Source organism: Leptonotus elevatus, chromosome 18 (genome assembly GCF_054856555.1).
Source record: "Leptonotus elevatus isolate MCC_2025b chromosome 18, RoL_Lele_1.0, whole genome shotgun sequence".
In the NCBI taxonomy this organism is placed as follows: Eukaryota; Metazoa; Chordata; class Actinopteri; order Syngnathiformes; family Syngnathidae; genus Leptonotus; species Leptonotus elevatus.
The window spans coordinates 9,107,029-9,134,792 of NC_141256.1; the positions used below are offsets into that span (position 1 = coordinate 9,107,029).

At 38.4% G+C, this 27,764-nt stretch overlaps 1 protein-coding gene and 1 long non-coding RNA gene across 2 annotated transcripts in view; both read left to right on the plus strand.

Annotated features, from left to right (window-relative positions):
• Positions 1–231: 231 nt before the first annotated feature.
• LOC147158493 (uncharacterized) lies at positions 232–19,889 on the plus strand. The gene is made up of 4 exons (XR_015090927.1): positions 232–576; positions 3,494–3,594; positions 5,233–5,310; positions 19,651–19,889. It is a non-coding gene; the product is annotated as an uncharacterized LOC147158493 (long non-coding RNA).
• A 5,500-nt stretch (positions 19,890–25,389) lies between these two features.
• The window catches only part of fut8b (fucosyltransferase 8b (alpha (1,6) fucosyltransferase)), a 108,354-nt gene continuing 105,979 nt past the window's right edge, over positions 25,390–27,764 (plus strand). Inside the window, exon 1 of the mRNA XM_086061768.1 lies at positions 25,390–25,580. The gene's annotated coding sequence lies outside the window, so the exon portion shown is untranslated. The remainder of the gene's footprint in view (positions 25,581–27,764) is intronic.

Sequence of the window (27,764 nt, forward strand, 5' to 3'; positions counted from 1 at the left end):
TTTCATTTCCATTTATATTTATTTTTTGGATTATATTTTTTATATGTGTTTTTATTTACACTTTCATTCATTTATTTAGTCATGCATTTATTTTTTAATTTTGGCAGTTTTGGTCCTCCATATCTGCTCAGTTATCCACATGACATTTGTATGTGAAGCGTATGCTGAGGTTATCGCTACCCTTGTTTGCCTCGCAGTCTTTGGTAAAACCCTGTTAAGTTTTTTTTTTTTTATCACGCTTCCTGCTCGCTGCCGTTCCTCCCTTCACTTCTCTCTTAGTCTTTTTGATTCTTCTGACTTTCGACATCCAACCACTTTTTTTTTCTCTCCTTCCCTTCTGCTGTCACCTGTTTTTGAATATACTTCTTTTGCTCCTGTTCATCAACATGATATCTCCTCAGGGGAAAAAGAAGAAGAAGGAGTGCAAAAGGGCGTCGCGCTGCCACATGAATTCCTACACACCTCGCAATTGCTGTCAGCAATCCCGCCGACAACTCATTTAATTGCCTGCCGTCCAATTTTTGGTGAGCTCGAGGAGGTGATGGGAGTAGAAGCAAGTTTAAAGCGATGACAAAGGTAAGTAAAAAGAGGGCAGCGAGGGTGAGGAGGAATCAACCCTGGAAAAGATGGTGTTGCTAGGCAATACAAATCAATGCGTTGTCAAATATGGATGAAGACGCGCTCAAAAAAATAATGTATCTTAAAGCTTCCTTCCAAGACTCATGATAAACAGACATGGAGTCGTTCATATGATGACTCTGGCACTGACTTTAGCAGTTGCTAATCTTGCTTATCAGATGAAGATATAGGTGACTCTATTAGAATGAAAGTGTTAACACTGGATGTTCATTTAATTTCTTTAAAGCGTTCAAAAATATATAGTGTTAACTCCGTTTTATTTACTTCCTTTTCCGGCCCATAACTTGCAGCCAAACATAGCCGCTGGCGGGAAGGCGGACAATATATGTCGTTTGTAATTCGTGTATCTACTTTACAAAGTCAAATTCAAATAGCATATTTGCTGTACGTCTTTGGCGTATCATCTCAAATGTATTTTCTATCTGATGATTTGACATCAATTCCAAGATTTTACTCAAGAAAATATCTGTTACACACTATGAAGAAAAAAGTAGATGCAGAAGTAGAAAAAAATGGATTAATCGCAATTAATCACAATTAATCACAATTAACTACGGAACATTGTGTGATTAATTAGTTTAAAAAATATATAATTGCTTGACACACACTCACACACATTAGAGCTGTCAAACAATTACATTTTTAATCAGATTAATCACATCTTAGAATTTTGATTAATCACAATTAATCGCTTAATTAAAAGGCTTTTTTATCAACATTTTTTGCTCGCCAAATTTAAAGAGTACCTGTTATGTGTTAATTTTTTGGACATTTTTATTTTGAGGACGTCTTCAAAAAAATGTATCCACTGCACACGCTCATCTTCCTCTTTCTCTAATTATTGAATTACTTGCATCATTTAAAATGGAAAAAAAAAAACAATAGCTCGAAATGAACAAATATTCTGAATGTCATACTCAAACATTTATTAAATGCTTTACTTCAATGCATGTTTATGTTATTTTTATTGCTCAAACACAACCTGTGCTACCTTTTAACGGAACCATTCGCTGTCACCTTAAGGATCATCTTTGGTCAAAATTAATAGTGTGATTAATCTGCGATAATACATGATTGATGCGATAATTTTTTGTGATTAATTAACGCTTTAAATTTGACAGCACTAATATATATATATATATATATATATATATATATATATATATATATATATATGAATATGAATATCTTTTTGGCCATCAAAAGTGAGCATTGTTATCTTCATAAGAGCAGAACAGTTGCCGCACTCTGACATTTGATGACATTGTGCAGTGTTGTCTCATTGAGCCCGCATTACTTCCAGATGACTGGTGCAAAAAAATCAAAACATGTTTGCTTGCTCCATTTAGCTTCTTTTTTTTTCTTTTTTTTTTTGCCTGTCAAACTTTCCGAACTCGCAGTCTGCTGTGTGATATCAGTTATGTGTGGGATTAGTAACCAGTAAACACTGTCAAGCAGGGACGGTTCTTTGCCCTTGATTATTTTCTCGCACCGTGTACACACTTCACGCAGCGTTGTTATATTTCCAAGCCACAGGACCCGCGATAATATTTGCTCTAAACTTGTTGCAAATATTGCTTTTATTTATTTGCCCAAACTGCAGAAAGTTCCTTTTAGTACTTTTTCATCCCCTGCATTCTAAGAAGCTCTAATTTGAAGATAGTGCTGTTTCTATTATACAAAACTAGTTTTCACTGTTTAGTGCACACAGTAGAGAATACTAATATAAATGCAATATGTTTTTGGGACTCATTTTCACCCCTGGAGTTTGTTGGCTCAGACCGGCCCACTTTAGTTTGCAGTTTTGTTCAGTGTGTGAAGATGTTTATTTCATATGTATTCATGTTTCAATCTAAAATAGATTGAACATTGGAATAAGTAACCAACGTCAATAGTTATGTTGTCTATGATCAAAAATTTTATAACTTACTAGATCACAATAAGTATATCGGAACAATTTTGAAAACATAAATAAAGTCAAGAGTGCTAAAGAAATTGATTTGGCCACCTGTCATATTCTCTACACATAAAGCCTAAATAAGGAGATAAGGCAAGTTACAAGACACATTTGAAATTTTTTAAGAGCTCAAATAATGAACTGCAATCACACTATAACTTCCTTGTGCTGGAATGTGCTTGAATTACTATTAGCAAGGGCGGGATTTACAAAATTGGGTACAAAATGCAAAATCTAGTTTCAGTCGCATTTAAAAACTAGTCATTTCTAAATTTGTTTTCAATGTAATTACTATATATATATTTATTATTATTATTATTATTTTTTTTTTTTTTTTAATCCACAAAAGTAGGTTAAGCCCTGCTATTGATCTCTCCCTTCTAGTGGGGCAGAATGGGGTTTTTTTCTCCCTCAATGTAACCTACTGTTCCCAACAAGTGGGAGGGGGAGCTAGCGCTAGCTAGCTAGCACATGGCCGTCATGGGAGAGAGCGCGAGCAAGAGAGAGCGTGCGCGCTTGCTTAAAAAATTGCATATGATCCATTCTGCACAATAGGTCTATAATTCAGGCCGACCAAGCGGGAAAATGCAGACCACTCCAAGTTAGTCGCTCTAGGTCTGGCTTGATCTCTACCAAAAGCACTTTAATTGCTGCTTTTGAAACAAATTTGTGGCCCGAAATAAACAGCGCCCTCTGGCGGCCAGCCGGGAAAAAAATCCCTCTGGTCCCGCCTTCTCAGTCCGGGCCTGGATTAAGAGGTTTGGGGCTACTGTAATTGACCAACTATAGAATTGAAAACTAATCATCCAACTCAAAGCAGTAAAACGTAATCATGAAAGCAAATTCATTACAAAGCAAAGCGTACCACGTAAATGAATATTTGTTTTGTCTCCACAGTATGAAGTGGCTACCTCATGACGACTTGATGAATATTCATAAGCAGATGATTGGCATGCAGGCGGACATGGGGAACGGAGGGAGTCGACTGCTGTTAGGTGGTAAGCAACTGTAAACATGGTTGGATAGAAGATGATGTGCGCATGTTTGTATACCTCCTGAGGGAATTAGCGTGCGCGGGCGCACTGAAAGATAAATGCGATGTTGCCGTGGGCAATTACACATAAATAGAGCACAAAATCCAAAACCCTGAAGTCAAGAGGTTATAAACAGAAAATGTAGACACACCAAAAAGTGCAAATGGCCAGATGTGTGTTCATTTGACAACACCAAACTTCAAGTAGATTACGCTCAATGCCGACTCAAAAGATTTTTGGCAGCGAGTTTTTACCTTCCGAGGTTTGCTACTTTGAAAAATATACTCAGGGCTCAGATAAAAGCCAATCACGGCTCAGCTCTCGAAAACAGGTGAGCCGTGATGGTTTGTTAACTCAGCCCTGAGCAACTGCGATGCCATTTTCAGTTGGCAGCAAGTGACAAAATGGCCGCCACCCTGAGATGGGTAAAAGCGGGTGGATTTTTGGTGCATACTCAGATTCCACAAACACAATATTAATTAGAATACCATGTTTAAAACGAATGGGGCTGCATAAAACATACTATTTGAAAGAAAATTTACAGCCATTTTCACTGAAGCAATCCCCTTTGCTGTTTTGCTGGATTTGCGGGCGGGGGGGGGGGGGGGTGCGAGCAGATAGTAGATGTCAACGAACCTGACACAGCAGCTGGTGTGTTTTACAAAAGAGTTTGCTGCACAAATCCGTCCCGGATAGTGCCGATACAAAGATGGAGAAAAGCCGATCACACTCCGAGCAATGGCTCCATATTCAGCAGTGCATCTTGTAAAATGGCCCCCACGAGTCTCGGCAGCCGATGTCGTGAACATACTTCGTCTTCATCATCGGGAGACTCCCGTGAGAGTCTTTCTCCCAGCAGGTGTTATTATCAAGCAAGCAGCAGACCTAGCTGCGGGCGACAGCATGCGCGTGTTGACAAAGCATGAGTCATAATCAATAGCAAAGGGGTTTTGGCGATGACGATACTCATGGCTGCGCCCCGGGGGCGGGACTGCGGCGCTCGGGTTAAAGCGGATGGCATCCGATTGTCGATGCGGATCTTCGTCATCGGCCGCAAATCAATTTGGACTTAAGACTGGAGGATAAGTGAAGCGCTTCGTCGCCACCTCTCCCAGGAACTGGAAGGAGCGAACAAATGAGAGGTTTCCTGTTATAATGACAATTTATTAAACCCTGCATACGGGAAATCTATTGGAGCAGACTGGTTCTGATCTGAACCTGCACACATGGTTGCAAATTAATATTCTTGTCATACATTCTGATTTAATTAGAACCACTGAATTTGCATTTTCCACATCATTGCTTATTTTCTATTTATGACATCAGCTTGACACGTCTTTACCTCTGCCAGGAAGTTTTTTTTTTTTTTTTGCCTTGTTAGTTTGTCTGCATAAAACTGCTGTACCAATTTATATTAAAGTTTGTGGAGCGCTGGTGCAAACACATTCAATTTTGGTACCGATCCAGGATTTTTTTTTTTTTCCACTTAGCATCTCGACTCAGGGCTTTTTCATAATGATTTTAATTTCTCGGTGGCGAAAGCTGGAAATGTCATGACATAGTCCAAGTTAGATTTTTTTTTTCTTCCCTTTTGCTTGTCAGGTGTGCCACGGTCTGAGGTGAAGAAGAAGTTATGGTGCAAATAGACCCGAGCTTGATGAGCATGGACCTGAATGACCAGTAAGTCAATTGAGTGAGAGTGTGAATGGATTGCTTTTGATATTTACGGGCAAGCCTTTGCTCATTCATCCCACATCTTGACATTCAATGAGAAGGCTTAGTGTACTTTATGTGAATGTGTTTTTTTCGATAAGACACAACCGTTTTTTAACTCATTCAAACCCACAAACATATCATTACGTTTTTTAATACTTTGTCCTGCACTCCCAACTTGTATGTGTTTTTATGCTAGAGCATACAGAAAGGCTTTGATGCAGCTTCTGACATGACGAGGTCGATTCAAGCAATGGTAGTAATTACAAAAAACGGCCAGCTGGTGGCAGTAGAGTATAAGAGATCAACAAGGGCCATGTTGCAACAAGATCTTTTTGCCAGTGTTTTCAACAGCTTTGTGATTAATGTTGAAACTTAGCTATATTCTAATGCTAATTGCTGCAAAATGGAAACAGATACAAAATATACTTTTTTTCTTGATGAAAGAAGAGACTCTAATCTTTCTTTTGTTTTTATAGCAATAGAACACAATATTCTGTGGGCCTTGCAAAATCAGTCAAAATCCAGTAAACCAGCTGGGAGCGAAGGGGGTTGCTTCAGAGAAAATGGCTGGGAGTGAATGAGTTAAAGCGGAAGTCAACCCCAAATAATTTTTTTTTATATTAATATGTTCTATGCAGCCCAACTGGTCTAAATATGGCATTCTGGTTAATTGTGTGTTAGTGGAATATGAGTTAAGCAGGAAAATCCAGCCGTTTTTATCCATCTCAGGGGGCGGCCATTTTGCCACTTGCTGTCAACTGAAGAAGACATCAATGTTGCTCAAGGCTAAGGCAACAACCAATCACAGCTCACCTGTTTTCTGAAACTGAGCTGTGATTGGTTGTGTGGCAAAATGGCCGCCCCTGAGATGGATAAAAAAAAAAGGCAGAATTTTGCTTCATAACTCTTATTCCACAATGTAATATTAATCAGAATGTCACGTTTGGACTAGTGAGATCACATAATAACATATTCTTGTCAAGAAATGTTTATGGTTGACTTCACCTTTAACATATTTTAGTTTGTCAAAGTAGCATAAGCGACAATTGATCTTTTGCCTGAAACACATGATTGTGTTAAATGTAGATCAACAGTGGTGGTAAACATGTAACTAGCTTTGACATAGTCTGATGTTACAGAAGCCAAGACATTACATTTTACATCTGTGCAGTACTGTTTCGATACATGTAGCGAAACAGTAGTGTTAGCATGCTAATACGCATATGGTCCGCTAACGCTACACAGCACCGAAGGAGGTAATCATTCAAGGAATGAGAAGCTCCTTTCCTTTTTAAACTTGCCGACTTTTTTTTGTGTTATAAGCGACTAGCGACAAATCTAACGACTTTTTTTTCCTGGTGTTTTTTATGGCATTTTTCTTCACTTTTTTGCCTTTCTCGAGTCGTTTTTCCCTCTCATGCAAATTATGCAAATTAGACAATTACATCACTTAGCGCCTTTTAGGACAACCTGTCCTAAAATGGCCGCCCTGTGTTTAGGTTTCTTCCCAATGGCTCACAGCGCCGACGACCCCGCGTTAATTTTTTGTGATTAATTAATCAGTCAACGCTTCAACTTTGACAGCACTACTTTGTACATATCTATTATTTGGTTTTGACTGTATTTCTCATTTTGCATGCATGCTCTTTACTTGCAGCTGTAAGGTGATGGAAATTAAGAATATTAATCTGTTCAGACTGTCAGCTTCAATAGTCCACGCTGAGGCAGAACCATCTGTCAGGGTGTAGCTATAAACGGATGCAACTGCCACATGTTACGGGTTCAAACAATGCTAAGTGCTTAAAATTCCTGAACATTTTATTTTAAATATATATATATTATTTACAGTTGAATGCATGGAATCCCTACTTGCTTCTAAAAGCATGGGGCTATTTTGGAGTAGTCAAAATGTCACATAGCACTGATGTTCAGTCCAAAAAATAATAATTGGCAAACGCATACCCCGATTTTCTTCTGTCACTCGCTTTTGCCAAGCGCTGCCACACAATTGACTGGTTGGCTCTGGCGAACCTTGATTTCAAGCAAGCAGATCCATTCATGCAAAAGGGCTGGAAAAACACGTGACAATAAACCGCGATCCCGTGGAATCAATTTAACATGGCTGTCAAAGTGCCCGCATTGATGGGCCATTGCGGGTGCCGGACCGGCAGTCAATCTGGGGTGTGGCGAGGAAGCGGACCGTGCGGGGGGGTCTGAACACAGACAATATGAAGAGGCAGCGGAAAGCAATATCTGCTGTTGCCATGCTGGATCAGCATAAATGTCAGGCCACTCGGGGGCAGCCTGAGGGGGGGGAGAATGTTCCTGTGGGGAGGGTGTGTTTGCTGTGGGATACACACGGGACACGTGTAGTAAATCAAAAATGCTGTTGACATAATACACGGCGGGAGAACTAAGGCTGTTGGGCCACCCTGTATGCAGATGACCCACTGTAGATGAATCAAGTGTTCCCCTTGGTGGGCTTGGCCCAAAATAAGCTGAGCAAGCATCTTCTCAAACGCCGGAGTGACACATGATGCAAATTGCTGAGTCAGCGTTGGCAGCGAACCCACCGGTGTAAATCTCGGCGGAGTGAAAGACAAACGAGTACAATCAAACAACAGAAGGTTCACGCGGTTTATGTTAATCTATGCAAATGTGCCGTCAGAACAAACGCTGCGTTACTTTTGGGATCTTTTCAGCAGATTTGGAATTGCAAATATTATTAAAATGATCTTTTTAGTGTTAAACAATAATATCTAAATATAGGTCCACTTTTTATTGAACTTTTTTTTATACAAAATAAAATTAATACAGTAGTTGCACGTAAAGCTAGCCAATCCTCATTGCTAACTATTTGTAAATGTTTCAAACTGTTCATTTTATACAAGACCATGATTATTCCATATCTGACCTACTGTACTGAGGTTTGAGGAAACAATCAGTATTTATAAAGCAAAAAAAAAAGTCATAAGAATAATCACTAGAAAGCCATTTAGAGATATAACAAATCCATTATTTCTTCAGTTGAAATTGTTGAAATTTTATGAATTGGTAGATTACAGCATTTTGAAAATTATGTTAAAGGCGCATAACAAAACGTTGCCATTGAATATTCAGAAAATATTTGAAAAAAGAGAAAGCAAGTACAAGTTGAAAGGAACGTAAATCTTAAAAAAATTATAAAAATAAACAGATTTAGGACCAGACTAATGAAGCGTTGTATTTCAGTAAAAGGAATCATTTTATGGAACAATCTTAATAAAGAAATCAAAGAATCCAATTAACAAATTACATTTAAAAGAATGACTAAATCAATCTTATTAAGAATATATAAACCAGATTAAGTTAGAACATTATGCCATTGTCATTTTTGTTGTTATGAATGTCAGAAATCATATTGTAAACAGAATACATATGTGACTCTGAGATTAACAATTTTATTTAGGTTTTTTAATTTTTTTATTTTGCTGCTGTTTTTTAATTTACCTTGTAAATGAACTCTGGGGAGAAACGGGGCAGATACAATAAGACTTGTCTTCTTTTGCTCCTCAACAATGAAGAATATTGTTTTATTTATTTTTTGTTGTCTTTTTTTTTTCTTTTACAAATTAATTAAATAAATGATTGAAATGAAATGGAAAAAAATGGAGAGACATTTTTTAGGGATGAGCGAGGACCAATACCAGTCCTCCGCGGCAGTAGTTGGCGCTGTTTTGCGGCAGTTTGACACGTTGCCCAAACATCATCTACGTCACAAAGAAAAGCTTTTTTATTTGTATTTTATTTCCCAAGTGGCCATCTATTGAAAGTTAATACTATATGGAATTAAAATGTATTTTGAATAACCCATAAACAAACCCCAAAAAGTAAAAAGAAGGCGAAGATGGGGTTGCATATTTCAGTCGTTTTAGTGCGCCAGTGTGAGGGATTGTGAAAGTGTGCGTGTTTTCTTTCATGTGGATGACAGCAAGGGAAGTTGGCGGTGTGTGCGTGTGTGTGTTTGTGTATGTGACAGGAATAGTGATTACTGGATATGTTCGCATGAAAGCGAGCCAAAGGTTTGCATTGTTGTTTTCTAAGTGGGTGTGTGTTTACCTACAAGATATGTGTATGGGGGTCCTTCCATGAGCTGGAAGGCTGCCAGGTGCCTCTTGCGGGATGTCTTTGTGTGGTGATTTAGGAAGCGATCGATTTCATAGTCCTGCTTTTGTTTCTCGGCTCCCTCATAAATAGCAGCACAACTCGCCATCACCCTTGTTTGTTTTGTTCTCGTTTGCCTGCGGCTATTTACGCTGACATTTCCTCTTGGTTTTCATGGTGAAATTCACTTATCTGTACCTCTCAGAACTATCTGAGGTAAGGACAACGATGACAATTTGGATGTGCGGAGCCCCCGAGGACAACAAAGCAGCAGGATTCTTATGATGACTTAAATGCGAAAGCGGGTGGTGAAGGCAAACAAATGGATTCTCGGGAGAGTGTAGACCTCGCGTGGCCAAACAAAAGCGAGTCGCTTTTGTTGTTTTTCTGCGTGAGGATGTTGCTTTCTGGTTCAAAGTAACACGCAACGCCAGTTTGTGATGTGTTGCTAACGATAGCATGATACAGCGATTAGCGATAGCACTTAACTCATTCACTGCCAGGCCAGTTCAAATGGATTTTTCACATCTATAACCGTCAATGACACTGAATGAGTTTTTTTTTATTATTATGCTGATTATCACTAAAATTGGTATGCTGACTCCAAAATGGCAGTCAATTTTTTTCTAGCATGCCATTTTTTCTCTCTCCATAGTTTACACCATCAGCTGTAGTAAGACTGTAGTAAGAAGAGCTGATTATGATTGGACTCGTATAAAACTACGTGGCATATTATTGTAAGTTCTATTTCGTTTTATGTTGTTTTGTTTGTTTTTTACGTTTGTAGCTATTGCATCTTAGCATTTTATTGACATACATACACATTTATTTATTTTTAAAAATTAAGAAAATTAGGATCCTATAGCTAAAAAACTTGAAGTGATAGGGAAAAACTGAGATCAGTTTTGGATTTCGGACCCCAAAATTAGTTGAAGACAGCTAAACAAAAAATGTGTTCCCCAATGTAATCAATGATTTGGAAGGAAACGTTCCAAGATACCGTGCACGAATGGATTGATTGATTTTTAGAAAATTCACAAACATGTAGTGGTGCAACGGATCACAGAAGTCACAGTTCGAATTGGATCACGGATTTGAGTCACGGATCGGATCGTTTTTGGATCAGCAAAAAAAGAAGAAGAAAAAAGATAATACTTTGTCTGGATTTATTATTTGTAAAACACTTTTTCCCATTAAATAACATAAATAAATACATTCAAAATGTCTAATATAGCCCTTTAGGAATTAGGAACACAACTTAAAGTGCAATATTAGGCAGAAACATTCTTATATATAAAATAAAGTATTAATGGCTTAAAGTTGCGCTACTAAAAATGTAAACGACTATGTTGTTATTTTTAATGGTAAAGTGTTTTATAAAATAAATGAAGAAGTTCTATTTATCTTTTCTTTTTATTTCCTTTTTTAATAGTAATGAAAAGACCTCAAAGTGCAATTTAAGGCACATTGCCTTCCTTTAAACATGGAGAGTGAATTACTTGGTCCGGAATATTGAAAAAAAATTCAAACTCATGTACAGCTAAAGTACCAGCCAGGCACTCATAGGTAATGCTAACAGCTAGTTGCTAGCAAAATCTGCGACTTCTGCCATATCATACAATGATGGCGTAATTAATTTGCGGTTTCTTAGCGTCCTGAATTAGCGATTGAACATGAGTTCGGGATAGCGTTGTGTTTTATTGGTCGCAACTTTAAGGTCAATCAAAGCTACAAACGTCTAAAACGGAAATCAAGCTAGCCGTCACACCACGACATGGGTCTCCCCATCCCCAACCAATCCGCGGATCGTCCGCGATAAGAAACGCGGGGCCTGATCCGAACCGACCACGGATCAACGCTGATCCGTTGCACCACTAATATTTTGCATAAAAGCGAAACAGCAGACCTGCAGTTGACTGGTGACCGGTCCAATCCGGTTTAAATACAGCAGTATTCCCAAAACGATGGAAGCCATCATAGCTAAAAGATGCTAATGTAGTGTATTTAGTGTATTTGACTTTTTGTGTCAGTCCTTCTCCACCCCTCTGTCATATGGTGTTCCACAGGGGTCAATTTTGGGGCCCCTGCTGTTTTTTAATTTTATTTACTTTCTATTTGAGTCCTGTCTCTTTAACGTTCCCTTGGAGACTGCGTGGATTGTAGCTACAACACGTATGGGTGTACCATACTGGAGAAGCTGCACCGAGCATTTTCTGTGGATTGCGACCAGAAAAGAGGAGGATAAGCAAATGGTCTGTAGCTGCCATCTGCTAAAACCGTTTTAATAGTTTCTTACTAATTGCCCCTTTCCACCCGGACTTACACTGTGATGACTATCTGTTCCTTTTAATTTTTAGAGCAGTGTAAATAAAACCTTTACGAGCACCAAAAAGTCCTTACCATGAATACAAAACAAGCCTCCATATATGGTCTGCTTCCCCCCACCCTCGCGGTTTTTTTGAGCTTAAACAGCTCAATGCAGCAGACATTCAATGACTCCATGGCAATAATGATGAGGACAGTTGTGGTATTAATGGCACATAGATTGATGCCAGCGAGGAAGCGTGTCGTGACACAGTAATCATACTAATGTTATAGCATGAGTAATGATGCTGAACGTGCTGGCAAATGGGCTCGTTATCACGAGGGGGGTTTTTGATGAGGAAAAGGATGATGTGCTCAATTATGATAAGTGGCGTGATGATGATGGAAACCGGATGAGTCGTTCTCCAGGAGCTTTCATTCACCTTTTATTGCACACCTGTATCATTTCTCTGTTTGAAGATGTGACATCATAATGCAGCAAAGTGTGAAGATGAAGTCATTTTATCTGGCCGGTTTTGAAAGATTTTGCTCAGGGGGCAATGTCGTTGAATGTGATTTCAATTACCTGCAAATGTGAGAATAGAAACTCATGAGAAAAAATATTTTTATCAGACAGCGTTTTTTCCCCTTTAGAGTTTGCTGGTGGTTTTGTTTTATCTGGTAATGAGTAGAAAGGCAGCGTTTAGATGGCATTCATTTTTTTTAATCGTACACAGTCATGGTATATTTGCCATATGCAGGGTACACATCCCCAAAACCAAAACTGTATCTCTCTAGACTAACACATACCATTTTGCATTTGCCCCCATTGTGGGAGGGAACACAGCCGACTCCCGAAGCGGCTCCCCTCATTCCCTTTAAATTCAGTGCAGAGAGAGTGAAAACTTGCAGCTGATGTAAAGTTGGCCCCTATGGATGGTATGCGACAAAATCTAATGAGTTGATATTTGGATGATTTTGAAGATGGTAAAATAACCTAGACGTGGAGCCATTTTGTGTCTAAATAAGGCAAGCAAAGCTGTATCTCCTTTCCGCGACAGGGCAAACAAAAAGTACGAAAATCTGGAACGCAACCATTTATGTCTGATATCGGTGACGCTCCAAGGTCACAGATGAGTTACAAAGCCGCAGTTCATGCTTGCATTCAGCCAATTTTCGGCTGAATCACCCCATCCGAATGCATCTCCCTCCAATGACATTCCAATTTGGTTTTCCCCTTTCAGGGGAATGGTTGGCGTTTGGAACACAGCCCTCCTGGCTGCGCATTTGCATCTCCAAGAACACAGATGCTCTGTTGTTTACTCCGCCGCACGCCCTTTCTGATGTGCTCATTTTCCAGAGCAGGGCCCGGTTGGGGAAATGACATGCCTCCGTGCAGAATTCGGACACATTCACCACTAATGAAACGGAATGATGACATTTTGCCCGGGACCGAAACTGTGTCCTCACACCCCTTTCAACTTTCTACTTCTAATTAGTTGGCGGGGCAAAAGAAATCGGTTATTTGAACCATAGCACGTTTTTGAAATGTTAATGGCAGTCCGACCATGCAACACACTTGTAAAGACGGTCATTTCAAATCCAGCTGTGTCTGATACAACTCATCTCGACTCTGTTGGAATTATTTAGCAGAGAGAACCTTGCTGTTGGGGACACACCGCTTTTTTTTCGAAAGATAATAAAGCACAAGGAGAAAATGGAACACCGTCATTCGTTCTTTCATTCCGGGGCGGCGGGAAGTGTTCATAAAACCGAAATTAAATCCATCTCTCTCTACCCCCAAAACAACCAAGCATCCTTTGTGTTGCTACTTGATTGTCTGCATTGGAGGGCTTTCGAGGCGGCGTTGGACTGAGCTCCGAGGGGGGGGGGGGGATGAGTCGAAGGATTAGGTGCCAAAAGCGGAGAGGGATGGAACAGGAAAAGAGTGCGGCCGAGGAGCGACAAATAAGGATGAAGTGAGACGGACTGAAAAGGTGATCCAATATGTTGAGATTTTAGAAACGTCAATAAAGCCAAATGGAAGAAGGCACCCAGTGTTAAATCCCGCTGCCAGTTGGGCGAGGTGGAAGTCAGTCCCCAAACAATTAAAAAAAATAAAAAATCTGACTTTTACAAGATTGCAATCCATCATACGTGTAATATGAGACGGGCTATAAATATGAGCACATTTCTTCCCGCCGGCTCTCTGCGTGACTTGGTCACAGTGCAAAGCGTTGACTCAAAGTAGCATGGGATGAAATTGTGGCACAAATTAGCCTGCTGGGCACTGATATGACTAACAAGATACGCGGCGCAGAGGAAACATAAATCCTGGCTGGTCGTGCGGCGGAAATGCGGCAAGCGTCCTGCTGTGGCCCCCGCGCTTGTTCGCCTTTTGTCTTTTTTGACATCACGTCGATTTTGAGGTGCTCTTCTTGGCTGACGCTTTCAAAGTTACTTGCTGAAAACTTTTCCGATGGCAACTTCCAGGAGAAATTAATTGTCATTATTGGCAGCTGATTCTTACCTGTAGTGTTAATTTTATCAACCATTTAAAAATGTTGTCTCAGTTTTCAGTTTCAGAGCTCTGTCATCAATTTGCTGCTTAGCGCTGCTGCTTTGTTTTTTTATAAAAGAAAAAGTCTATTTCTTGGATGATTATTATTTTATTCTTGTAAAAAAAATATATATAAATGTAATATTCTGACTTTCTGATGTAGTTGCTAATGTATCAAGCTAAGACCGTGTAGCAAGATGCTAAGCTAGGCAACTGTTTGTCAGGCTAGCCTCAGCCCTTCTCAACTCACCTTTTACTTTTTACATGTCATTTTCTCTTTAATGTCATTGTAAAAAAAAATTAACATTGGATTAGAACTTTATTTCTTTTAATATTCTGTCTTTTTTTATGTAGTTGCTTATGTATCGGGCTAAGACCATGTAGCAAGATGCTAAGCTAGGCAACTGTTTGTCAGGCTCGCCCTTCTCAACTCACCTCTTACTTTTTTACATGTCATTTTCTCTTTAATGTCACTAAAAGTGGCTTTTGAGAATGCTGCCATTCACTTAAATTCATCTTACTTTATTACCGCCGCCGCCGCTGCAGCAACGTTATAAGAATGTGAAACGCCTACGGTTGTTTATGGGTGGCGATAAAACCGCTATTTTATACTCACACTGTACTACAGTGATGGAAAGCGTGAAATAAAAGGCAAATGACCGGCGATATAGATCTGACTGCATCAGAGGTGATAACAGGGCGGGAGGCTGGCTGGAGGTTGAATGTTGAGTAATTGGCTGCAGTAGGAGAGAATGAACCAAACGGGGCTCATTCATTTACTCCAACAGTGTAAATTCAATGCATCCACTTTTATTGTAGTGTTAGGACAATGATTTCTTTGCCAAGAGCATCTCAGTCATTTTTCAACAAGCTTTGATGTCTTGTTGGCTGCAAAAAAAATTCAAGGCATAAGATTAACATGGCCACAATGAAGAGCCTGTGCCCGGTTGAAAGTTGTCCCGCCCTCACCCAAAATGCTCCCATTATCAAGCAAATACATCTTGCGGAGTTGGAGTACGTGGCCGGATTTAGACGAGGGGCTGCTGTCGCGCTTTATCGAGCGCCCGCTTTTCTTAGTGGGAAGGGAGGAGACGCCCTTGCCAAACGAGGCTGGCGCTATGACAGCCGCCCTCGACATCTTTACTGCTTCATCCTCCGCTGACTTATGCATATGCTCACAACACACACACACACACGCACACACACGCGCACAGTGATGAGCCGTGTCAGATTGGTCATTAGTCTCGTCGCAGGGGTCGGACGTGTTTGGCGCTAAATTTGACGTACATCCATCAAATCTCGACTTTAGAACACTTTTAAACCGGCAAAGTCGAACGCCCCAAAAGTGGTATTGCTTGGATCTCAATCCACATCCGTCCATCATTCCATTCATCCGTCCATCCATCCAATCATCCATCCAACCATCCATCCATGTATCATCAGCCATCCATCCGTTCATCCAACCATCTATCCATCCGTCTATCCATCCGTCTGTCCATCTATTATTATTATTAAGAAGAAGAAGATGAAGAAGAAGACGATGACGAAGAAAAAGAAGAAGAAACCATCCACAACTCTGAATTAAGCAATACTTTTGATTTTGGTTAAAAAAAAAAAAAGTGTAAATCCAAGTCAAGAGACACTTTTCCATTTTCATGTGCATACCGTAGCTAAGGTTGACTCGTCTATGCTCTCCTTGCTTTCTCATTAAAATGGCATCCAGAGGGGAGTTTGTGTCTCCAGTGAGGGCAAGCACCACCTCGAAGCGTGTCACTCCAGCGACGCAGAAAAGCGTAACTCGGGTAGCAACGAAAACACGGTTCCAGTCGCACATCCGCGTGACCGCTGACCCGCCCTCTCCGCATCTCCCAGCAGTTCTTTTCCCACTCCGCTTTATGGTTCGACGTGATAAGCTGTGAGAGGATTTCTTCCGTGCCTGACTTGTGAAGAAAAGCGATGTTAGTTTTTGTGACTTAAGTGTTTGCTGAAGGTCGAGATATAATAGATTTTATGATTACTTGTGGTGATGAAAGTCGTCTGTAGAGTTTGGATGACTCACTTGTCAGGAATGTGAACATTTTTACTACTACATCTCAAACCGTGAATAACTTGTTATTGTATACGCCGATGGTGTTTGAGGTGCCCTTGAGTGAATTTTGGACTCGTAACAAATTGAAAATGTAGATACAACGTTGCAGTTGCGTGATGCAGTATTTCTGCTGCTGAGACGGGTTCGACTTTGTTAATACCAGTGGCTGATCATAGTTGTTTGTATGATGTTGGCCGCAGCTGACCTAAAAAGTTTCTTATCTTGAATTCCACAAGCTCCCATATGGCCCCGAGACTCCAAAGCAGAGAGTGAAACTATTTAGAGTAAAAACATTTTGATAAGAGGTTAAAAACTGACCTCCCTTTGTCTTCCTCCACACTCGCGATACTGAAGTTTTTTGAAGCCTCTGAACTACTTTTTGTGTACTTGGCTGTCACGCACGCACGCACGCACGCCGGTGGTGTCATCTCAGAGTATCTTCCAATAAATGACTGTCACACAATTTTTCTTTCTTTCCAGTAAGAACTAGAGTATGATACTTGATTGATTATTTCAATAATTAACTCATTCACTGCCATTGACGACTATAACCGTCAACAAATTATTTTAACTATTTTTATAAGTTTAACATTTTTTCCCACTTTTGTTAACAAGAGTATGAAAACCTAGAACTATTTCAATTAGTTTAAAAAAAATTATACTAGTAGTATTAAAAACCTATATTTTGTTATTGTACATTTAGAACGGATGTAAAATTTGTGATTAATCGTGAGTTAACTAGTGAAGTCATGCGATTAATTACAATTAAAAAATGTAATCGCCTCTTGCCCCTAATTTTTAATAATATATATTTTTTAAATGAATTTATGGCAGTGAATGAGTTAATAATGAATTCATATAAAAACAGTGAATCACATTGCACACACAAAAAAAAGGGCCAAGCTATATTACACATTGAAACCAAACTTTTCGGATGCTTGTAAATGCTTTCATCTGGCTGTGTTTGACTTTTTAAAAGTTGAATTAATGCTCGCTGACTTTTCGATTGGAAACCTAACTTCACTTGGCGTGTATGCACTTGCATCGATCGAACACCACGGCCTGCTTTCCGCGATGATGATAAATAAATAAGAGCTGTCAAACGATTACATTCTTTCATCAGATAAATCACATCATAGATTTTTGATTAATCACTTAATTAAAAATGCTTATCAACTTTTTTTTGCCCGCCAAAATTGAAGCGCACCTGTCATGTGTTCATTCTTTCAACATTTAATGTCATGAGGATGTCTTCAACATGTTTTTGATCCACCGCATACTCGCATCCTCCTCTTCTTGTAATCAATTAATTACTAGCATCATTTTAAATGAAAAAAAATGACCCCAATAGTTTGACAAATATTGCCAATGCCATACGCAAACGTTTATTAAATGCTGTACTTTAATGCGTGTATTTATGTTTATTCCTCAAACACAACCTGCGCTACCTTGAACGTAACCATTCGCTGTCAAGCTAAAGGATCAACTGTGGTTATTTAATTAATAATTAATTAAGTCTTTTTTTTCCTTTTTTTTTAATAAAATAAAATAAATTAAAAAATGTATTTTTTATTTTTATTAATTAATAGTGTGATTAATCTGCGTTAACAAATGATTAATGCTTTTTCTAAGAAAAAAAAAGAAAGAAAAAAAAGGGGGGAAACAAAGAAAATAGAAAAAAAAAAGATTAATGCGATAATTTTTTATTTTTAAGTATTTATATATATATATATTTGTGCCCGCCTCTCACCCAAAGTCAGCTGGGACAACCTCCAGCCCACCTTATTGAGGAGAAGTACAAGAGAAATGGAGGGGGATGGTGTCTTTCTATCCCGGCCTAGCAGACAACGTGCACACTTTTACACTGCATGATTGTCTCCCCAGCTATTGTCAGCAGGCCACATCTCCCTGTCAGAGCAGAAGATCACCCAGATAACCCACCAGCTCTCCAATTAGAATAGTCACTCATCCTCCGGTGGCGTCTGTTTCGGTGGCGGTTTCTACTGCCGCCGCCATTCATTTGAGCACCGCACTTGACTGGCCGGCTGCGATGCCACGGTCCTTTCGCGCAATGGCGGTGACAAGTGATGTGCCGCCAAGATACGGGCTACTCCCGAATGGAGGATTTCATCTGAGGGACAGCGCTTGACCTTCTGAGCCTGTTTTTACAAAGAAGTTCACATGGGTAGCTGTTACTTTGTCAGTGCAGCTTCATGCCCTCTCCTCGTTGACTCAAAATGTCAGACGAGTCTGCAGATGGAAGCCGTTTCGCTCCACAACGGCAAACACGGGTACCGCCGTTAAGCACGTGCAGCAGCGATAACAGGTGGAGCTGATGATGCCAATGGAGGCCTTTTAAAATCACGTTTTGTCATCCTTGCAATACGCGGCTTTATTGAAATGACCAGGAGTGCTTCACCTGTTGATGTGGAATGAAGAATATCCGCACCGAATGTGTTTTGTGAATAACACCTCCGAATCGCCGTAAACAGGAACCTTTAAAGTCAGAAGCTTTGAGCACGGACAACCATCGACCCATTTTTTATTGTGCTTGTCCTCATTAACTCATTCACTGCCATTGACGGCTATAGACGTCAAATAATTCATTTGAACTATTTCTATTAGTTTAAAAAAATGTCTACGAGTAGTATGAAAACCTATATTTTGTTATTGTACATTTAGAACAGATATCAAATTTGTGATTAATTGTGAGTTAACTGGTGAAGTCATGCGATTAATTATGATTAAAAAATGTAATCGCCTGACGCCCCGAATTTTTTACAATCTAAATCGCCTCAGGCGACTACAATTTTTAATTGTAATTAATCGCATGACTTCAATAGATAACTCACAATTAATCACACATTTTATATCTGTATTTCCCCAAAAAATTTTTGGGTTTTCATACTTTTGTTAACAAAAGTGGAAAAAAAATGTTTAACTAATAGAAATAGTTCAAATAAATTTTTGACGTCTATAGCCGTCAATGGCAGTGAATGAGTTAAGGTTAAAGGTGAGCTGAATTTTTTTTCTCCCAGAGCTGAGGAAGGTATATATGTATACAAATGGACCAAATACAGTACATAAAAGAATTGGAATGATTTCAAATCCTTATGCATCTGATCTTATCTCCTGGCCATCGCTTTCCATAATATACCTCACCTCACGTTTCCTTCTCCTCATGTATAAATCATACGTGCAATTTCAGACAAATCGGTCCATGGTGGAAAGGATGCCGAAGGGATGGCAACATGCAGACTGCAGTCAAAGGATGCTAATGAGGCTCCGGTGCTGGCTGCAAGTGATGCTGACACCTGCTGGAGTCATCGGAGGCCATTGATATCAAAATGGCAAAAATAAAATATGGTATGTTAAAGAAGGTCGGGGTGCTAATTGCCTTTAAGAGAGCAGTGTTTGTTGTAAATTACTATTAAAGGGCAAACAGGAGTTGTCAAGTGTGTGCTGTAAAAAATTCAAAGCACAAACCTTCAACAATCTAGCAAAGTCAACATTACACTGCCATCTAGGGGTCATAAGGGTTCAATACGCAATATGCTGGCTCGAGGACTGTATTCACTGACATTTGGTATGTTAAGCTAGAAGAAAAGTTAATTTATTTCACATATTACATTTTTAAGAAATTAAATCAATGAAACACGTATGCAAAGGCCAATTCCTACTTAATTTTGGTTTTCCTGAATAATTTTCAATGTAATGTAATATTTAAATTTCTTAAAACAACACATTTCAGGGTTTTGTTAGCTCGAAGCTCCAAATTAGAAACATTTAAAATAAAATAAAATAAATCTCTGAATAGGGAATCTGACTATTATGATATATGATTCACTTTTTGAATTGAACTACTGAAATGTATTACTAATTAATAGTGTATTGTGGGTAAAATTTACTCATTTGGAAAATCTAGATTTAAAAAAAAAAAAGATTAATATATTTGTTTTAATTAAATTTAGTCTGCTTGCCTTCCTTTGTCATTTTCGTGTTTTTAAATGACATTGCAATTAGGTGATGTGCTACATTTGGATGATTAAATATTAAAGTATGGGTCACATTGACCAATGAAAATTGTTGTTAAAAAAAAACCCACAACAGCATGGTTTATTTTTCCACTCTAATGTAATTAATTAAGATGCACTTGATATGAAGATGGCTTCATTTGTGCAGGGTAAAATAAAATAAAAATCCTCAGTGTGTAATGTGTGTGTTTAGACACATGGTGGTGGTGCTGGACCATCTTTACCACACACGAGCACTTTTAAGTGAGGGTGCCTCTGTAAAAAATGGCTAGATGTGGACATTAAAAGAAAAAAAAGACAATGATGCTATTGGACAGCATGGTTGAATAGTGGTTAGCACACCTGCCTAATAGTCCTGCGAGATGTAATCTTGGCTACATTCCAAAAAGATGATACTCGGTCATTGAAGACTCTAAATGTGAATAAGAATGTGAATGGTTTTCCTTCCTCTTACCCCCAAATTTTCATTTGATATATCCTCATTTTCCCGTCACCATTCAGCAAACTAACCGCAACCTTGTTGTAATTCCTTGACTGCCTTTAACCGTCAAACTGCCCTTTGAAAACACTTCAAACACGAAAGAGAAAATGTCTTCTCCGCCTTGAAAAAGTCACATTCTTTATACTTTATAATGCAAATGAGTCCCATACTTCTGGAGTTCTCCTTGCATTACGTTTCCTTTGATCACATCGGCCCCCTGCTTTTCTACAATGTTTTGGAGCATCTGGAGGGATTTTACCCCCTGTTTGCGAGGTTGATGTTGGATGCCGTTTGCATACATTATTTTGTCTTCATGTTTTTTTTATTTTTATTATTATTATTATGGATGTTCAATACCACTTTTTTTGCAGACCAATGAAAGTATTAACATCTTATGGGAACGACATTCAAATTTTATATTATTTTGTGTTCATGTTTTTATTATTATTATTATTATTATTATCATCAGGGATGTTCATTTCAGACCAATACAATTCTTATGGGGACGGGATTTAAATTGTTATATTATTTTTGTGTTCATGTTTTTTTGTTATTTATTATTATTATTATTATTATTATTGTTATTATTATTAAAGATATTCAATACCATTTTGTCAGACCAATACAAGTATAAACTTCTTAAACGGGATTTTAATTTGATATTATTTTGTGTTCATGCTTTTTATTTTATTTATTTTTTTATTATTATTATTAGGGATGTTAAAAAAAAAAAATAATTCCCCCCAGACCAATACAAGTATTAACTTCTTATGGGGACAGGATTAAAATTTTATATTATTTTGTTTTCATGTTTTTTTGTTATTACTATTATTATTATTATTATTATTATTATTATTATTATTAAGGATATTCAATACCATTTTTTCAGACTAATACAAATATTAACTTCTTATGGGCACAGGATTTAAATTTTATATTATGTTGTGTTCATGTTTTTATTATTATTATTATTATTATTATTAAGGATATTCAATACCATTTTTTTTTTCAGACCAATACAAGTATTAACTTCTTATGGGGACAGGATTTAAATTTTATATTATTTTGTGTTCATGTTTTTTTGTTATTTATTATTATTATTATTATTATTATTATTATTATTGTTATTATTATTATTAAGGATATTCAATACCATTTTTTTCAGACCAATACAAGTATTAACTTCTTATGGGCACAGGATTTAAATTTTATATTATGTTGTGTTCATGTTTTTATTATTATTATTATTATTATTATTATTATTATTATTATTATTAAGGATATTCAATACCATTTTTTTCAGACTAATACAAGTATTAACTTCTTATGGGCACAGGATTTAAATTTTATATTATGTTGTGTTCATGTTTTTATTATTATTATTATTATTAAGGATATTCAATACCATTTTTTTTTCAGACCAATACAAGTATTAACTTCTTATGGGGACAGGATTTAAATTTATTATTATTTTGTGTTCATGTTTTTTTGTTATTTATTATTATTATTATTATTATTATTATTATTATTGTTATTATTATTATTAAGGATATTCAATACCATTGTTTTCAGACCAATACAAGTATTAACTTCTTATGGGCACAGGATTTAAATTTTATACTATGTTGTGTTCATGTTTTTTTATTATTATTATTATTATTATTATTATTATTATTATTATTATTATTAAGGATATTTAATACCATTTTTTTTCCAGACCAATACAAGTATTAACTTCTTACGGGGACAGGATTTAATGGAGCTAGCTCAGGACTGCTGAGCGTGTCCATGTGTGGACTTTACACCCGTGGTTTACTGCAGCGTGACTGACTCGTCCAATAGGCGAGTGCTATTTTCAGGCGTAATCGGTCGACCTTTATACCTGTGTGATGTCTTTCTTCTTGTTTTGCCCATTGCAGCAGCATATAAATGATCTACTTGGCACTTGTGTATACATTCAGAAAATTGTCTATAGCAGCATTAAATTAGCTGGAAATGTTGGAATAGTTCACACACAGGAAGGCCAAAATTGAGATTTAGATTAACTTTTGAGTAAATCCCACCATGTTGATTGAAAGTATACTCAGTGTGAAACTTCAACACAATTTATTTATTTTCTGTTGTTCACTTAAGTGGCAATTACATTGACCAAATGCTCATTATGTGGGAATGCTCGAACCACGGCACCAATCTTGTTTGACCTTCACGCTAACAAAAACAAGTCCCTTTATTTGTTTTCGACTCCTGAATACACGATTATTCCCAGTCCTTGAACGTCTCAAAAGTGAGTGTGTCTCCGAGATGTGTGAAGAAACATTAAAAGCCTTTTTTTTTTGTTTTTGTTTTTCAAGACGTTTGAACCAATCTGGCGGCGACTCCCATGCAAAATAATTCATCAAGTGTAAAAATCTGTCAACACATCCTGAATTGAATTCCCTGTCTTCTGTACTTGTCGCAACGGGAGCGTCGTTATCCTCATCCGTTTGGATATATTCCCCCTGTTGTGAATTTATCACGCTAGATAAGATCTCCATAGCTGCTGCTTTGCTTTGGCTTATCTCTTAAATGAAAAAGAAATGTAACTGTGCCAATTGTTATGAAGAGGAGCACGCTTCGGGGACGACCCTGTAATGTTCAGTGTTATTTTAAAGGGGGAAATATAATTGAAAATGTATACTATTTTGTGCTTTTGCATTTTTTTTACTTGTAAAATGTTTATAAAAATAAAAATTAAAAAGCAATTTATATATATTTTTTTCCAAGTGGCATCCCTCAGGGCTCCCTTCCAAAGTCCTTTAGGTTCTCTTTTTACTCATAGTACAGATATGAAATCTCTACTACATTTTCCAACACTGCTTGTTTGTTCGATGAAGTTTTTTTTAACAATGTGATCTGGCGCATTTGTGTTAAGTGGTTTGTCTACATGACACCTAAAAGTGTGACCTGCTGTCTCCATGTGTTAAATTCCTTTTAATATACACCCTGAACTCTTTACCCGCACACTTGTAATGCATTGAAATCGAGGCTTGGATTAGCACGAGACGACATGACACAGATCTGCCTATAAAACGAGGTAATTTACTCATGGCTAGAAATATGCTGTACGAATATATCTTACAAACCCAATTCCAAAAAAGTTGGGACACTATACAAATTGTGAATAAAAACGGAATGCAATTATGTGGAAGTGCCCGAGAACATAGATGACAGGTCAAAAGTTTAAATTGAGAAAATGTATAATTTTAAGGGAAAAATATGTTGATTGTAAATTTCATGGTGCCAATAAATCTCAAAAAAGTTGGGACAGGTAGCAATAAGAGGCTGGAAAAGTCAATTGCACTTATAAAAAAAACAAAAAAAGACAGCTGGAAGACCAGTTACCACTAATGAGGTCCATTGGCAACTTGATTGGAGTATAAAAAGAGGTTCTCACAATTTTGAAATTGAGTTTGTAGTATATATTTTTTTGATGAAAGCATGTCAGTTTTGCTGGTTTTAATTGGAGAAAAAAAAAAGCGTCATATTTCCCTTTCAAGTGACAAATGCCGTTGGATGTATTCTGCATCATCATGTGCGGGTGTGTTTGGGGGAAAATGTGGCTTCTTGTTCCCCATTCCAGGGCATAACTGCAGTACACCATTTTAGCACTTGGGTGCGTGCTGCATTTTGCGCACTCGCCGATCCACCAGCCTCACCATCAGTCAAGAGAGAAGGTGACAGGGGCGAGACCAGAACCGGAAACAAAACTATATTTCCTTCAAAATAAATGACCGAACAAACGTCACATCATTTGTGAGGCAATATGACTCATTTTTCCCTTTTTTAATTTTTTATTATTTCATTAAAAAAAAGTATTCTTAAATCTTAAAATTTGAATTAATTTTGACCCTTAGTATCAGAATAGAATCACCAGGCTCTGTTGATCCTTGGGGGACATTCATATCAAGAAAAACAACACAATATAATGCACAGTAATGATGTATAAGATCAAAATGATCAAATGTAGAAATAGTAAAGTAATACATAATATGTTAATATAGCTGCTACTATCTGATACCATCTGGAACAGGTTAAAATGGGATGCTGTTACTGAGACTTCAATTGTTTCATGCCATAATTTGGCTCGGTGAATAAATAGCAATAATCCTCCATTTACATGTTCAGAAACAGCAATGTATACACAAGTCAGGAAATAACGTGAACCATTTGGGTGGGGGCACCATCAGATAACACAGCAGGGGTTAGTCATCCTCAGGGTGGTCCGAATATTGAAAGGTCAATTAATGGCATGTTGTTAAACATGACGCAAGCAATAAAAATGACTATACTGTAATTAATTTTCACGAATTTCCAAGTTGGTAGGAAGTGTGTATGCGCGCTGTCAATTTTATTGTGAAAATCTCTTTCCGGACGTTGAATTCTCCCCTTCCCTGGTTTATTTTGACACCGGCAGATATCCACAGTCCAGCCTCGCTGCTCGTACTCTTTGCCCCACTGTCTCAGTTCCTCTCTCGGCCGCCTCTCTTGTTTCCACTCATTGTTCCTCCACCAAATCCACAGAGTTCGCCTGCTGCCTCGCCAGACCCGATCGGATGCCTCTGGAAGCCGGCGTCGCACGTCCAGGTAAGGGCGGCGTTTATTATCTCTCCATATGTGGCGTCTACTGTCCGTCTGCCCCCCACCTCGCCTTCACCTCCAACACGCGACATCCCCGGCCTGTTGCCTGCGTCGCTGCCGCGATCAGCGGCGGCGGCGAGAGGCAGATCTCCTCGGTTCCGTTATACGGAGACTTGTTTTGTTTCGCTCCCCGGAAGGATGTTCCGCTCGTACCCGGGTACGCTACTTTCCCCCCCTCCCCAATCACCGCCCCCTTTGAAGCTTGTTCTCGCCAGTCAGGCGGTGAAAAGCAGCAGGTAAACAATCCCGGTGCATCTGCTGAACTGTCATGGTTGTTCGCACGGAGACTGCTGGTTTGATTTTCAGCGTTAAGTTTAAGCTAAATGCTGCCTGCTACAAGGCGTATGTAGCGACTAAGCTAACTGGCTGCCTGTGGTGTGGTTGGCAGTCCATATGGGTGACCTCCACCCACGCACTGCAATGCAACTGTTTGCATCTATTTGCACCCCCCCCCTTTTTTTAAAAATATATATATATTTTTTTATTATGCACGCGTTGGTGTTGCATGATTTCGTCATTATCCAGGTCAGGCGTGCGTTTGTTGTCATGTGGAGGTGTGTTTCTGATCCTGTTATGTGCTCCGATATAAACTCTTGCCTCTGTTATTTCTTTGTGTTTTGTGGTTTTCACCGTGGCCCGCATCATACAGTCTTTTGATCAAACGCCATCAGCATCAGTGAGGCAATAAAGGTCTGCACATTTGGGTAAAAGTGGCATAAATGAGGCTGTCAAATGTTCTTGTTCATAATGTGAATGCAAAGGCGGACTTACTTTATTATTTACCTCCACTAAAATGCTGTATACACCATTATTGTCACCCATGAAGATAAAGTACATCATGTGGAATATCTTCTGAAAAAAAATAGTTAATAAATTTTTTTTTATAGAGAACTTGTGTTTTATCTGAAAGGCCAAATGATTAAAAACAATTTAAAACAATATACGATGGGCGTCAAAAATAGTCAACTTAAAACGTCCTCTGTCTCTGGTATTGGCACCCTTTCCTCTAAATCAGCCTGGGAACACATTGTGACTGACCTTTTGGTAAATCACAAATGAGAATTCCCTGTTCTAAATTGTCTGTAGACCGCCAAAGGGAATAGAGCCATCTCCAAAGATTTTGGTCGCCCTGTTTCAGCAGTGCGTAATGTTATTAAGAAGTTTGACGAGCATGGAACTGTCAAGAACCTCCATGGACATGGGGGAACGAGAGAAATGGATGGACAGTCGTCTTCGGCGGTTGGTGGAAAAAAACATCCAAAGACCTGAAAGCCAACCTGGAACAGTCTGGGATCATGGTTTCAAGAAGTACCATATGCCACACACGGAACCAAAAATAGGGCTTCCTGGGCGAAGACCATTCCTGAGACAGACGTAAAAAAGAATGACTAATTCTTTTGGGGAAATGTTCTGTGGACTGATGAAAGAAAAATAGAGTTTTTCGGCAATGCCCGCCAACAGTTTTATTACAGACAGGAAAAGAACACCCTCCTTACAGTTAAGCATGGGGGAGGATCCATCATTCTAGGGGGGCTGCTTTGCTGCATCTGGTACTGGAGGCCTTGATTGGGGGAAATACCAGCAGAGAAGTGCAAGAAGCTTCGAGATGGCTATAAGAAGCGTTTGGAAGCCGTCGTCACTGCCAAAGGGTGTGCAACCAAAAATCAAAGACGGGTGGCCGTTATTGCTGCACATGCTGTAAGTTGAAAAACAATTTCCTTTGTGGAATTACTTTGGACATCCAATTAAAAGGTCCTGATAATATATATTTGGTACATTTCCATTTATTTCCAAAGATATTCTAGAGCTCATGCAAAAAATGAAGGGGTGAACAGTGAGCCGGACTGTATTATAGAAAAATGTAAGTTAACAAGAGAACCGTGAAGTCATATGGCAAAATAAACAAATTATATCGTACTCATCAGAGATGCTGATTATTACGACGGTGTAATAGGGCCATGTATGGATATATATTTTTAGAGAGCGGGGTAATTTTCAGAGGGAAAAAAACTCACAGTTATGAGAAAAAAACGTGAATTTTTATGACATTATAAAGTGGCAAATTTGCGCGAAAAACGTACAAATTTGCGAGAAAAAAACGTAAATATCTGCGACATTATAAAGTGGCAA